The following is a 12,692-nucleotide window of genomic DNA, read 5'->3' on the forward strand; positions in this document are numbered from 1 at the left end:
GGGTTTGAACTGCCAGCCTTCTGGTTAGCAGGCTAGTGCCTTAGGTACTATGCTACCAGAACTCCTTTTGTTATACATAGGGTTACCATAAGTTAGAGTCTACATGATGGTACCTACCAACAACAATAACATGACATCAAGAAATCTACTTGATTGGCTTAAAAAATTATGCTTATAAGCATCAATCTTTATTTATTTACATCAGCCTAGTGTCGGAATCGGAAACCCAAGGAGGGGTTGCTATGAGTCGGGGCCGACTGGACGGCAAATAACAACAACAACAGCAACAAAGTGTCGGAAAGAAGATAGGGCAATCTACTTCCATAGTGATACTGCCTCAGAAACCCAAGGAGGGTTCGCTATGAGTTGGGTCTGACTCGACGGCACATAACAACAATAACAGGGTTAGAAAATATCAAAGGAATGAAACATGAAAAAATATATATAACCTTTGATTTTATTTTCAATGTTGGAATTAATTGAAGAAAAAGTAGTTTCTAGTTTGGTCTTTTTTTTTTTTTTGTAAATGTCAACATAAAGCCAATAAAGGAATAATTTACATAGATCCATACCGCTGCCATGGCAAGTGTGGATAATTTTCAAGAGAAGATCTTTCCATTTTAAAGACTGAATTTTATTAAAACTTGGATTAGTCCCTACAGGAATGTCTGTTCTTATATCATGCTATGTGGTTGTTTATTATATTGTCAAGGAAAAGAAGTGATGCATATCATGCTATGTGGTTGTTTATATCATGCTATGTTCTTATATCATGCTATGTGGTTGTTTATTATATTGTCAAGGAAAAGAAGTGATGCATAAGTGATGACTAAGGAAAATTGGGAGAAAATTCAAAACCAGATATAAAAGGTCAACATGGTTTGTGGCATGGTACAAGTGTGAGTTCCCTTGGACTTTAAGGAAACCAAAATCTAAACTTGAAGGAAGATACAGAATCCTGAGAATGTTCAGAAACAAACTTTTCTTCTTCTTTTTTTTTTTTTTTTAATGAAGTAATAGGAACTGTGAAAATGAAGATCCTACATTATAAACTCAGGATATACACTACATACTCAGGAACACCCAAAGCAGCAGGGTGGGAGAGCGGGAGAAAGGGGATAAAAAAGCCAGCAACCCGGACAGAGGAGCAGTTAGCTGCAGGGATCCAGGTGAGGAGAGAGAACCCAGGCATGCCCAAAGCCACAGGGTGGGAGAGCAGGAGAAAGGGCATTAAAAGGCCTAGGAATCTGGACAGAGGAGAAGTCAGCCACAGGGACCCAGGTAAGGGTGGTACCAGAGGTTTCCAACAGGGAGGCAAATTTGTCTGTCGGTTTGTCCTACCATAGTGACATGTTGATGTGAGTTTTGAGGCTGAGACACTGGTGTTTCAAACCCAGCAGGATGCACATGGTGCACAGGTATCAGCCCAGCTTTCAGACTGAGACAGACTAGGAAGAAGGAAGAGGCCATCTACTTCTCAAATAATTGGCCAGGGAAAACCTTATGAATAGCAAAAAAACACTGTTTGATACATTACCACTCAACTTTATGAATAGTCCGGTTAGGTTAGAAGCTCTCAAAATAGGACAGGGAAAGACCAGCATAATCTGAGTAAACCCAGCCTTACTCTTATGGATAAGGTAAAACTTTTGAGACCTCCATTTGCTGATGTGGCACCACTCAAATTGAAGAGAAACAGCTGCAGACATCCATTAATCATCGGAACATGGAATGTATGAAGTATGAATCTAGGAAAATTGGAAGTGGTCAAAAATGAAATGGAACACATAAAGATTGATATCCTCAGCATTAGTGAGCTGAAATGAACTGGTTTTGGCCATTTTGAATCAGACAACTATGTGATCGACTATGCCGGGAATGACAGTTGGAAGAGGAATGGTGTGGCATTCATCATCACAAAGGATGTTTCAAGATCTGTCCTCAAGTACAATGATGTCAGTGATAGGATAATATCCATACGCCTACAAGGAAGACCCATTAATATGACTATTATTCAAATTTATGCACCAACCACCAGAGCCAAAGATGAGGAAATTGAAGAATTTTATCAACTTCTGCAGTCTGAAATTGACCGAACATGAAATCAGGATGTGTTAATTATCACTGGTGACTGGAATGCAAAAGTTGGAAACAAAGAAGAATCACCGGTAGTTGGAAAATTTAGCCTTGGTGACAGAAATAATGCTGGAACTCGCATGGTAGAATTTTGCAAGACCAACGACTTGTTCATTGCAAACACCTTTTTTCAACAACACAAACGGAGGCTGTACACGTGGACTTCACCAGATGGAACACACAGGAATCAGATTGACTACATCTGTAGCAAGAAGCAGTGGAAAAGCTCAATATCTTCAGCCAAAACCAGGCCAGGAGCTGATTGTGGAACAGACCATCAACTGCTCATATGCAAGTTCAAATTGAAGCTGAAGTCAATTAAATTAAGTCCAAGAGAGCCAAAATGTGATCTTGAATATATCCCTCCTGAATTTAGAGACCATCTAAAGAATAGATTTGATGCATTGAACACCAGTGACCGAAAATCAAAAGAATTGTGGGAGGATATCAAGAACATTATTCATGAAGAAAGCAAGAGATCACTAAAAATGCAAGAAAAGAAGAGAAGACAAAAAGGATGACAGAAGAGACTCTGAAACTTGCCCTTGAGTGCAGAGAAGCTAAAGCCAATGGAAGAAATGACAAGATAAGAGAGCTGAACAGAAGATTTCAAAGAGCAACTCGAGCAGACAAAAAAAAAATTTACTGTAATGAAATGTGCAAAGATCTGGAGTTTGAAAACCAAAAAGGAAGAATGTGCTCAGCCTTTCTCAAGCTGAAAGAACTGAGGAAAAAATTTAAGCCTCGAGTTGCAATACTGAGAGATTCTATGGGCAAAATATTGAATGATGCAGGAAACATCAAAAGAAGATGACAGGAATACACAGAATCACTGTACCAAATGGAACTGTTTGATCTTCAGCCATTTTAGGAAGTGGCATATGATCTAGAACCAATGGTACTGAAGGAGGAATTCAAAGCTGCAATGAAAGTATTGGTGAAGAACAAGGCTCCGGGAATTCACAGAATACCCATTGAGATATTTCAACAAATGGATGCCCCATTGGAGGTACTCAGTCAGTTATGCCAAGAGATTTGGAAGATAGCTACCTGGCCAACTGACTAGAAGAGATCCATATTTGTACCCATTCCAAAGAAAGATGATCCCACAGAACGTGGAAATTATCAAACAATATCATTAATATTGCATGCAAGTGAAATCTTACTGAAGATAATTTGAAATTGTTGCAGCAGTATATGACAGAGAACTTCCAGAGGTGCAGGCTGGATTCAGAAGAGGACATGGAGCAAGTGATATCATTGCTGATGTCAAATGGATCTTGGCTCAAAGCAAAGTATACTAAAAAGATGCTTACCTGTGTTTTATTGACTATGCAAAAGCTTTTGATTGTGTAGATCATAACAAACTGTGGATAACATTGAGAAGAATGGGAATTCCAGAACACTTAATTGTGCTTATGAAGAACCTTTACATTGACCAGGAGGCTGTTGCTTGAGCAGAACAAGAGGGCATTGCATAGTTCAAAATTAAGAAGGGAATGTCAGGGTTGTGTCATTTCACCATACTTATTCAATCTCAAGGCTGAGCAAATAAATTGAGAAGCTGGACTATATGAAGAAGAACATGGCATCAAGATTGGAAGAAGAATCATTAACAACCTGGGATACACTGAAGACACAACTTTGCATGCTGAAAGGGAGGGTGACATGAAGCACTTAATGATGAAGATTGAAGAATATAGTATGCAGTATAGGTTACACCTCAATATAAAGAAAATGAAAATCTTCACAACTGGCCCAAGAAGCAGCATTATGATAAAAGGAGAAAAGATTGAAGTTGTCAAAGATTTCACATTGCTTGGTTCTACAATTGACGCCAATGGAAGCAGCAGTCAAGACATCAGGCAACATATAGAATTGAGCAAGTCAGCTGCAAAGGACCTCCATCAAGTGCTGAAGAGCAAAGATGTCTCCATGAAGACTAAGGTCCACCTAAGCCAAGCCATGGTATTTTCAATCCCTCCTATGCATGTGAGAGCTGGACAATAAATAAGGAAGAGTGAAGAAGAATTGATGCTTTTGGGTTGTTGTGCTGGCAAAGAATGTTGAAAGTGCCAGGGACTGCTAAAAGAACTGATCTGTGCTGGAGGAAGTACAGCCTTAATGCTCCTTGGAAGCGAGATGGTCAGACTTCATCTCATCTCCTTTGGTCATGTTGTCAGAAGGGACCATTCCCTGAAGAAGGATGTCATGCTTGGTAAGGTGGAGGGTTGACAAAAGAGGGGAAGGCCCTCACTGAGATGGATTGACACAGTGGCTGCAGGGATGGAATCAGGTATAACAAGTATAGTGGAATTGGCATGGGACCAGTCAGTGTTTTGTTCAGCTCTGCATATGGTCACTATGAGTTGGAGACAATTTGACGGTACTTAACAACAACAACAACAACATTTATTTCCTTTCCAGACAACTTCTTTTCTAGTATATAGAAATCCAGCTGATATTTGTATGTTGATCACTATGCTAAATCTTTCAATTAGTTCCAGTAGTCTTGCTGAGTGTCTTGTGTTATCTTTATATAGGATTATATCATCTGCAAATGGGGATAGTTTAACTTCTTCCTTACCAATTTGGATGCATTTTATTTCCCTTTCTTGCCTTATTGCCCTGGCTAGGACTTCCAATACAATGCTGAGTAGAAGTTGTGACAGAGGGCATCCTTGTCTGGTTCCCATTTGCAAGGAGAATGTTTTTAGTCTCTCTCCATTGAAGATAATGTTGGCTGTTGGTTTTAAATCTACACCCTTTATTGTGTTGAGGAATTTGTCTTCTATTCCTATTTGTCTGAGAGGTTTTTTTTTTTTTTTTTACATCAGGAAAGGGTATTGGATTTTTATGAGATTCTTAATTTTTAACACACTCCCAAATGGTGCCAATTCTGCTGGTCCTCAGACCACACATTTCATAAAAGGTTATAAGGGACTGGTTGATCAATGTAGGGGGAAGGTCTGGACCTTTTGGAGGTAGACCAAAGGCAGAGTAATGACACTTCTTCAGAAAGAAAATGACTGGGGCAAAACAACTACAAATTGTTGTGGTTGTTGTGTGCCATCAACTTGATTCTGACTCTTAGTGATGATAGCATATGATAGTCTATGATAGAATAAAACTGCCCCATAGTGATTCCTGCACTGAAATCTTAGGAACCCACCCACAGATTTTTCTATTAGTATCTGAGTGCTTACCAACTGCACCACCAGGGCATCTTACAACTAAAAAATGGAAGCCAACCCACCTATCTTACTCATCATGCATGTTTATTCCTTGACCATTTAAAGATTGGGAGGAAGAGGAGGAAGTATTAGAGAGATAGATGCAAATAAAACACTAGTTATCTTTTTACATCTCCACAACTGCATCTGCCACCCATAGTAGGCTGAAGCCAATTCTCAATAAAGCAGTAGAATTGCTTCTCAGTGTTTGAATTTCTGTCTTTTCCTGTTAATCTTACATATGTCTTTTTCCCCCTTTCCACTCAGAGCCCATTAGTTTTCATGGCAACAATGATTCTGATGTGCATGAGGAATAGTGACATAAATATTTTCAACTGAGGCAAAGTGCCACAAGTTGCATTCAATTCTCAGAGCAGGGCTTATACCACAGCTGGTGAGCAGCAAAATTAAATCAGAAATTAGTCTGTTGAGTTATACTGGACTTAACTCTAGAAGGCAGGCTGCTAGTCTCTCCAGGAGAACACATGAATCTGAGCTGCGAAAAATGATTAGGCAATGAACAACGCACTGGGAGAAAATGAAGTTGTAGGAGGAAGAGATAAATAAAAGTTCTCCAACTATTTTTCTATACGTTTTAAATATCCCTGGGGTATGAGGTGTTGGAATTGCTGTATTGAAAAAACCATTAGTAGGAATCTCAGGAAAATAACATGATTTCCTTCATTCAGGGAATAGTGTCTAGTAAGGAAAAATTTAAAAAGACTTTACATTGTATAAGAATTCCATTTATACACATGGATAAAATGAAGACTACTAGGATTGGAGGTGTCCAATAAACATATGAAACTGATACATTAAATCATGAAGACCAATGATGGTCAAACAAAGCACTTTAAAATGAACTGCCATAAATAAGAGTACAGCTTTCCACTTCTATTAGCCATAATTGGGCTTTAGAAGAAAACAGAAGCTGAATGCAATATAGGTAATTAAGGAACAAGCTTTTGTTAACACTGGCAATCAAGGGGTTGTGATTTTATAGATTTTGAACTTGTTATGGTGCCCTGAAATTAGTCTATTTTTACATTGATAGTGTATTTCTCTTTCTTACAACACTAAAGTACAATCCTGGCTAACAGACAGGTTGTTTTCTATTCAAACTATTTACTATCCTTTTAGGGTAAAGAAGAGCATTTGCAAAATACAAAATTACCATGGAAACCATATTCTTAATCCGTGAGGACTAGGGAACAATTGGTTATGAAATTGTGATGGCTAAATTACAAGTCCCTGAACAGTGCATTATTCTAACCACTATCTCAATTCTAGGCATATGGGTTTTTATTTTGTTTTTCTTTAAAATGAACTCATTGTTCTTTTTAAGATGCCTATAACGTTCTGATTAGGTAACTTACAGCAAATATGGTATTTCACAATATAATGGCTGAGAATAAGAATTAAAATCATAATGAATATAAAAGAATGATTACATTTGTCATACCAGATGTTCAGTATTTCTGGAAAAATTACATAGCTTTAACTTAAAAAAAAAAGTTCAGAAGTAAAACATGAAAATAACAGCAGTAGACATAGTAAGTAAAATCCTTTTTTAGAAAGTTCCTAATCATGTTACTTTGAAACAGAACTTGAATCCCAGAGTAATAGATGTTCAGATAAAAAAAAAAAAAAATTAGAGTGAATGCGTATTTCTTTCTAGATTGAGGAACAAGGTAAAATTATAAAGCTTTGAGAGTTTCATATTTTTCATCTTTTATTTTATATATATTACTGCTACTCAGGTAATGAAAACTAACTATTATTTCAGACTTTCAAACCTCCAATCCCCACTGAAAAGACACTTAACCTCACTAAGGGTTCTGCTCTGCTTCACATTCTTAATCAGGGGATCTTACATTGCTCTTATCAATTTTATACTGAGATTATAATCTACTTCTGGTAACTGGTTTCTAGACTTAATCCTGATAATAAATACCAAATGGTTGTCTTAAATGCACTCCGAATACAGAACCCAGATCCCCTCCTTCTTTTCCCCAATCAAATTCTTAACACAGCGACTTGTATATGTCTAGTCCCATCTGGGATCAGAACATATCCTGGTTTGATCATATCAAATCTCTCTGAACTAGGAGCCTCACCCTAACGGCATACTCTTGCTAGATTTGTCTTACTTACCTGTTTTGATTTCTAACTATTTCCTGCTATCACAGCCTCTGATGGCACGTCCTTATTACCTATGGCAAATCAAGGATTCTCTCTCATGAAGTTTTAATTTGCATAGTTGTACCTTCAACAATTGCTTCTGAGGCAGTCTTTTGATATTGCCTTGCTTGTTCTAAGGGATCTATGTAAACTCTAGGTTGTTGTCCATATGGTTGCCACAAGAATTATATGGCTGTTAAGAACTTGAAATGAGAACAGTGTGACTAAAAAACTAAATTTTAAAGTTAAATTAATTTGCAACATATTGGACAGAGTATGTCTGCACCTTCCCTACCCTCTGAGTAGTATAAAAATAAAATTGAAGTAAAATGAATTAAAATTGAATAAAAATAATTATGAAGTATGAAAGTAGGAAATACACATAGAGATAAAGATAAAAGAAAACCATATATATAAATTTTGTTTCTGTCACGCCCTCCCCCCGATTTCATTATACCTGTGACACTAAATCACACATAGAAGTACCTAGGTCATTAGTAACAGAAATGATAACATAGTTAATATGATAGGTAAAGGAGAAGGGGAAAAGGTATTTAGATATTGGTCTTTGTCCAAGATACTTTTTCATAAGCTATTGCAAATACATGACATAACTTTCAATGCATAGCAAGATAGGCTTACATTTTAATTTAAATAAACTGCATAATAACCTTTTGTGATATATATGATTTGACAAGCACAAATACATAAAAAATACATAACCTTTTAATTGGGCTTCGAGCTCCAAAGAAACTCTTGTAATAAGGGCACTAGAAACATAGTGTTTCTCTATATAATGGGATGATATTAGAAGCCAAGGGACAAAACTGGTAACTAAAGTTCCCAATGGATCACAAAAGTCTTATACACCATATTCAAAGCTTATAAAGATATAAGCTTTGGGTACTATCTCCCTACAGAGCTTGCTGAGAAATGCATACTATGAAAACTATCTTAACTTCCCTCAATGCTCACTGCACTACACAACCACCACCACTATTGAGAGGAATGATTACACTTTTGAAGAGAAGTCTATGTAAGAAAATTCTTCCTTCTCACCTTTTTATGAGAATCTACCCAAAGACAAGTGAAAAAGATCCCAAAGAATTGTCTGTGAACAATGGGGGTTTCTTCAGGGAAGACTTACTTTTTGATTTCTAGCTGGGAATCTACTTAACCAATCAGCTTATAGATCTATTTTTGTGTTACTGGAGCAAAGGAAATAACAGTGGGAAAAGAGAGAAAATGACATGATAGAGAAGTTCCAGGCAGCAGAAAGGACTGAACTGTTAGTTCCCAGTATTGTATAGTATAACTATGATTTTATAAAAAAGAAAATGTCATCAAGTTGATTCTACTTCATAGTGACCCTATAGGACAGAATCAAATTGCCCCATTAGGGTTTACAAGGCAGTAATCTTTATAGAAATAGACTGCCTCTTCATTCTTCTGTAGACTGGCTGGTGAGTTCAAAGAGTTGGCCTTTTGATTAGCAGCTAGATACTTTAACTGCTATTCCAACAGAGCTCCTCATAACTATGATGGAGTGTAAAAGTAAAAACTTAAAAAAACGTTTAATAAAAAATAATTCATGAAAAAGGAGAAAAGAAAATATAAAACGAGTTGAACATAGAGAAAAAAAATAATGGGATCATGGATTCAAATTCAAATATACAAGAAGCTATATAAAATACATACTGAATAAGTGGTATAATTAACAAATTTGACAAACTGGATAAAAGCAAAACCAAATTTATGTCACTTAAGTACATATTTCAAATATAAAAATTTGAAAGAAAACCAATGGGAAGAAATATGCTATGTAAGCAATACAAGATTTTTAAAATTCCTTCCAGGAAGCAAACATAGCCTTGATACTAATACCAGGCAAAGACATCACTCAAAAGGAAAACTACAGACCATACAAGATTTTTAAAAAGCCATTATAAATATATCATACTAAATACATCAAGGAGCATTGTAAAGATACAGTGTGAAATTTCATAGTGATAAAACATGTCAATCCACAAGTGTGACATAATAATTTTAAACATATATGCTACTTATAACAAACTCAAAATATATAAAGAAAAATTGGTATAAACACAGCAAGTTGTTAGGCCTGTGGGCTTAGGACAATGTTTGCAGGGAACATCAAGCTCAGCTGGCATAACATGCTACACAAAACCTTTGTTTTACATCCTAGTTTGGTGAGTAGCTACTGGGGTCTTAAAACCTTGCAACTGGCCATCTAGATGCAACAGCTGGTCTCTCCTTGGCCAGAGCAAAGAAGAATGAAGAAAGCCAAAGACTGATGGAGACAATTAGCCCAAGGGACTAGTGCACTATGAGAGTGTACATGACCCTGACCAGAAGAACTAATTGGTGCCTGGCTACCACTGTCAACCACTCAGAAAGGGATCAAAATAGGAAATCCTGGATAAAGTGGGAGAAAGATGTGGAATGAAACTCAAACTCATAAGGAAAACAAACAAACAAAAAAAGACCAGGCTTACTGGTCTAAAAGATATTGGTGAAACTTCTGAGACTTTAGCCCCTAGTCTCCGTTCAGGAGTAGAATTGAACCCACTCCCATGGCTTTCAGCTGAAGAATAAGCAGACATGTAAAATGAACATTTAGACCAGGTAGGTACACTCTGTGGGAAAATCAACCATGGGAGATTAGAAAGGCAGTATTTGCACAAGGAGATACCTCCAAGGTCAGAAATGCATAAGAAAGAAGGAGAAAGGGAATCAGATTCAACAGAACTTGAAAGACAAATAGATGACTCCACAGTCATAGTATGGGATTTTAATCACAGATAGAACAACTGGAAAGAAATTCAACATAGATGCAGAAGAACTAAACAATACAATCCACCAACTTGACCTTATAGAGATATTTACATAGCACTTCGTCCAATAACAGCACAATATATATCTTTTCCAGTGCACATATGTTAGGCCACAAAGCAAGCCTCAATAAATTTAAAAACATTGAAATACTGGAAAGCATCTTCTCAGATCACAATGCTGTAAAATTAGAAATCAAAATAGGAAGATGAATGGAAAAAGACCAAACACATGGAAACTGAACAACACCCTCATTAAGAATGACTGGTAATAGGAGAAATAAAAAATGAAATTCAAAAATTCCTTGAATCAAACAAAAATGAAAACACAACATAGCATAATCTTTCAGACACACTAAAAGCAGTGATCAGAGGTCAATTAATAGCAATAAATGCACACATCAGAAAAGAAGGGAGAGCCAAAATTAACACCTTAACCCAACATCTCCAACAATTAGAAAAAGAACAGCAAGACACACCTACAGTCACCAGAATAAAAGAAATAACAAAGATTCAAGCAGAAATAAACGAAACAGAAAATAGAAAAAAATCAACAAGATTAGACGTTCATTCTTTGAAAAGATTAACAAAATTGGCAAACCACTGGTAAATTTAACAAACGAAAAGTGGAAGAGAATACAAATAACATGAATAAGAAACAAATTGGGTGACATTACAACAGAACCAACTGAAATAAAATTGATAATATTGGGATACTATGAAGAAGTGTACTCCAACAAATTTGAAAATCTAGAATAAATGAAAAGATTTGTAGAAACAAACTACTTACCTAACCTAACACAGACTGAGGTCTGAAAGTTGAACAAACTCACAATAAAGAAAGAAGTTAAAGAGTTTATGAAAAAAAATTGCTAACAAAAAAAAAAGTCCTGGCCCAGACAGTTTCACTGAAGAATTCTATCAAAAGTTCATAGAAGAACTGACATCAATCCTACTCCAACATAAAAAAGGATGGAATTCTCCCAAATTCCTTCCAGGAAGCAAGCATAGCCTTGATACCAATACCAGGCAAAGACATCACTCAAAAGGAAAACTGCAGACCAATATCCATCATGAATATAGATGTGAAACTCTTCAACAAAATATTAAAGAGACTCCAACAACACATAAAAAAAAATAATACATTATGACCAAGTGGGGTTAACATCAGGCATGCAAGGATGGTTCAACACTAGAAAAACAATCAATATCATCCATCACATAAATAAAACAAAGGAAAAGAACCACATGATCATATCAATTGATGCAGAAAAGGCTTTTGATAACATCCAACAGCCATTCCTGATAAAATTTTCAGCAAAATAGGAATATTTTAACATAATAAAGGGCATATATGCAAATCCAACAGCCAACATTATTCTCAGTGAAGAGAGATTGAAACCATTCCCCTTGTGAACTGGAACCAGACAAGGATGGCCTCTATCACCACTTCTATTCAACATTGTATTGGAAATCCTAGTCAGGGCAATAACACAAGAAAAGAAACCAAAAGCATCCAAATTGGTAAGGAAGAAGTCAAACTATCCCTATTTGTTGATAATATAATCCTATAACAGCAAAAAAAAAAAAAAAAAAAAAACCCTACTGGAACTAATTGAGAGATTTAGCATAGTGGCAGGATACAAGATCAACATCCAAAATTCTATGACAGCAAAGAGATTGCTGCAAAAGAAATAAGGAAATCAATACTATTTACAATGGCTACCAAAAAAATAATAAAATACTTGGGAATAAATCTTACCAGGGACATAAAATATGTGTATCAAGAAAACTATAAAAGACTACTTCAAGAAACCATAAGAGATCTACATAAATGGAACAACATACAATGCTCATGGATATGAAGCTTGAACATTGTGAAAATGTCAATTCTACCCAAACCAATCTATACATTCAATGCAATCCCAATCCAGATCCTATCAACATTCTTTACAGATATGGAAAAAACAATCAATAACTTTATATGAAAAGGAAAGAGACCTTGGATAAGCAAAGCATTATTGAAGAAGAAGAATAAAGTAGGAGGTCTCACACTCCTGGATCTCAAAACCTCTTATATAGCCACAGTAGTCAAAAATGCTTGATATTGGTACAATGGCAGACATGTAGATCAATGGAATAGAATTGAGAACACAGAAATAGATCCATTGAGCTATGGTCAGGTGATCTTTGACAAAGGGCTGAAATTCATTCAATGGGGAAGAGACGGTCTCTTTAGCAAATGGTGCTGGCAAAACTGGATATTCACTTGCAAAAAAAAAAAAAAAAA

At 36.2% G+C, this 12,692-nt stretch overlaps 1 protein-coding gene across 1 annotated transcript in view; it reads right to left on the reverse strand.

Moving 5' to 3' along the window:
- The window catches only part of IQCM (IQ motif containing M), a 735,830-nt gene that overhangs the window by 244,886 nt on the left and 478,252 nt on the right, over window positions 1–12,692 (reverse strand). The window lies entirely within an intron of this gene.

This window comes from Orycteropus afer, unplaced genomic scaffold (genome assembly GCF_000298275.1).
Source record: "Orycteropus afer afer isolate SDZICR_OR568_19922 unplaced genomic scaffold, OryAfe1.0 scaffold00297, whole genome shotgun sequence".
Classification (NCBI taxonomy): domain Eukaryota; kingdom Metazoa; phylum Chordata; class Mammalia; order Tubulidentata; family Orycteropodidae; genus Orycteropus; species Orycteropus afer.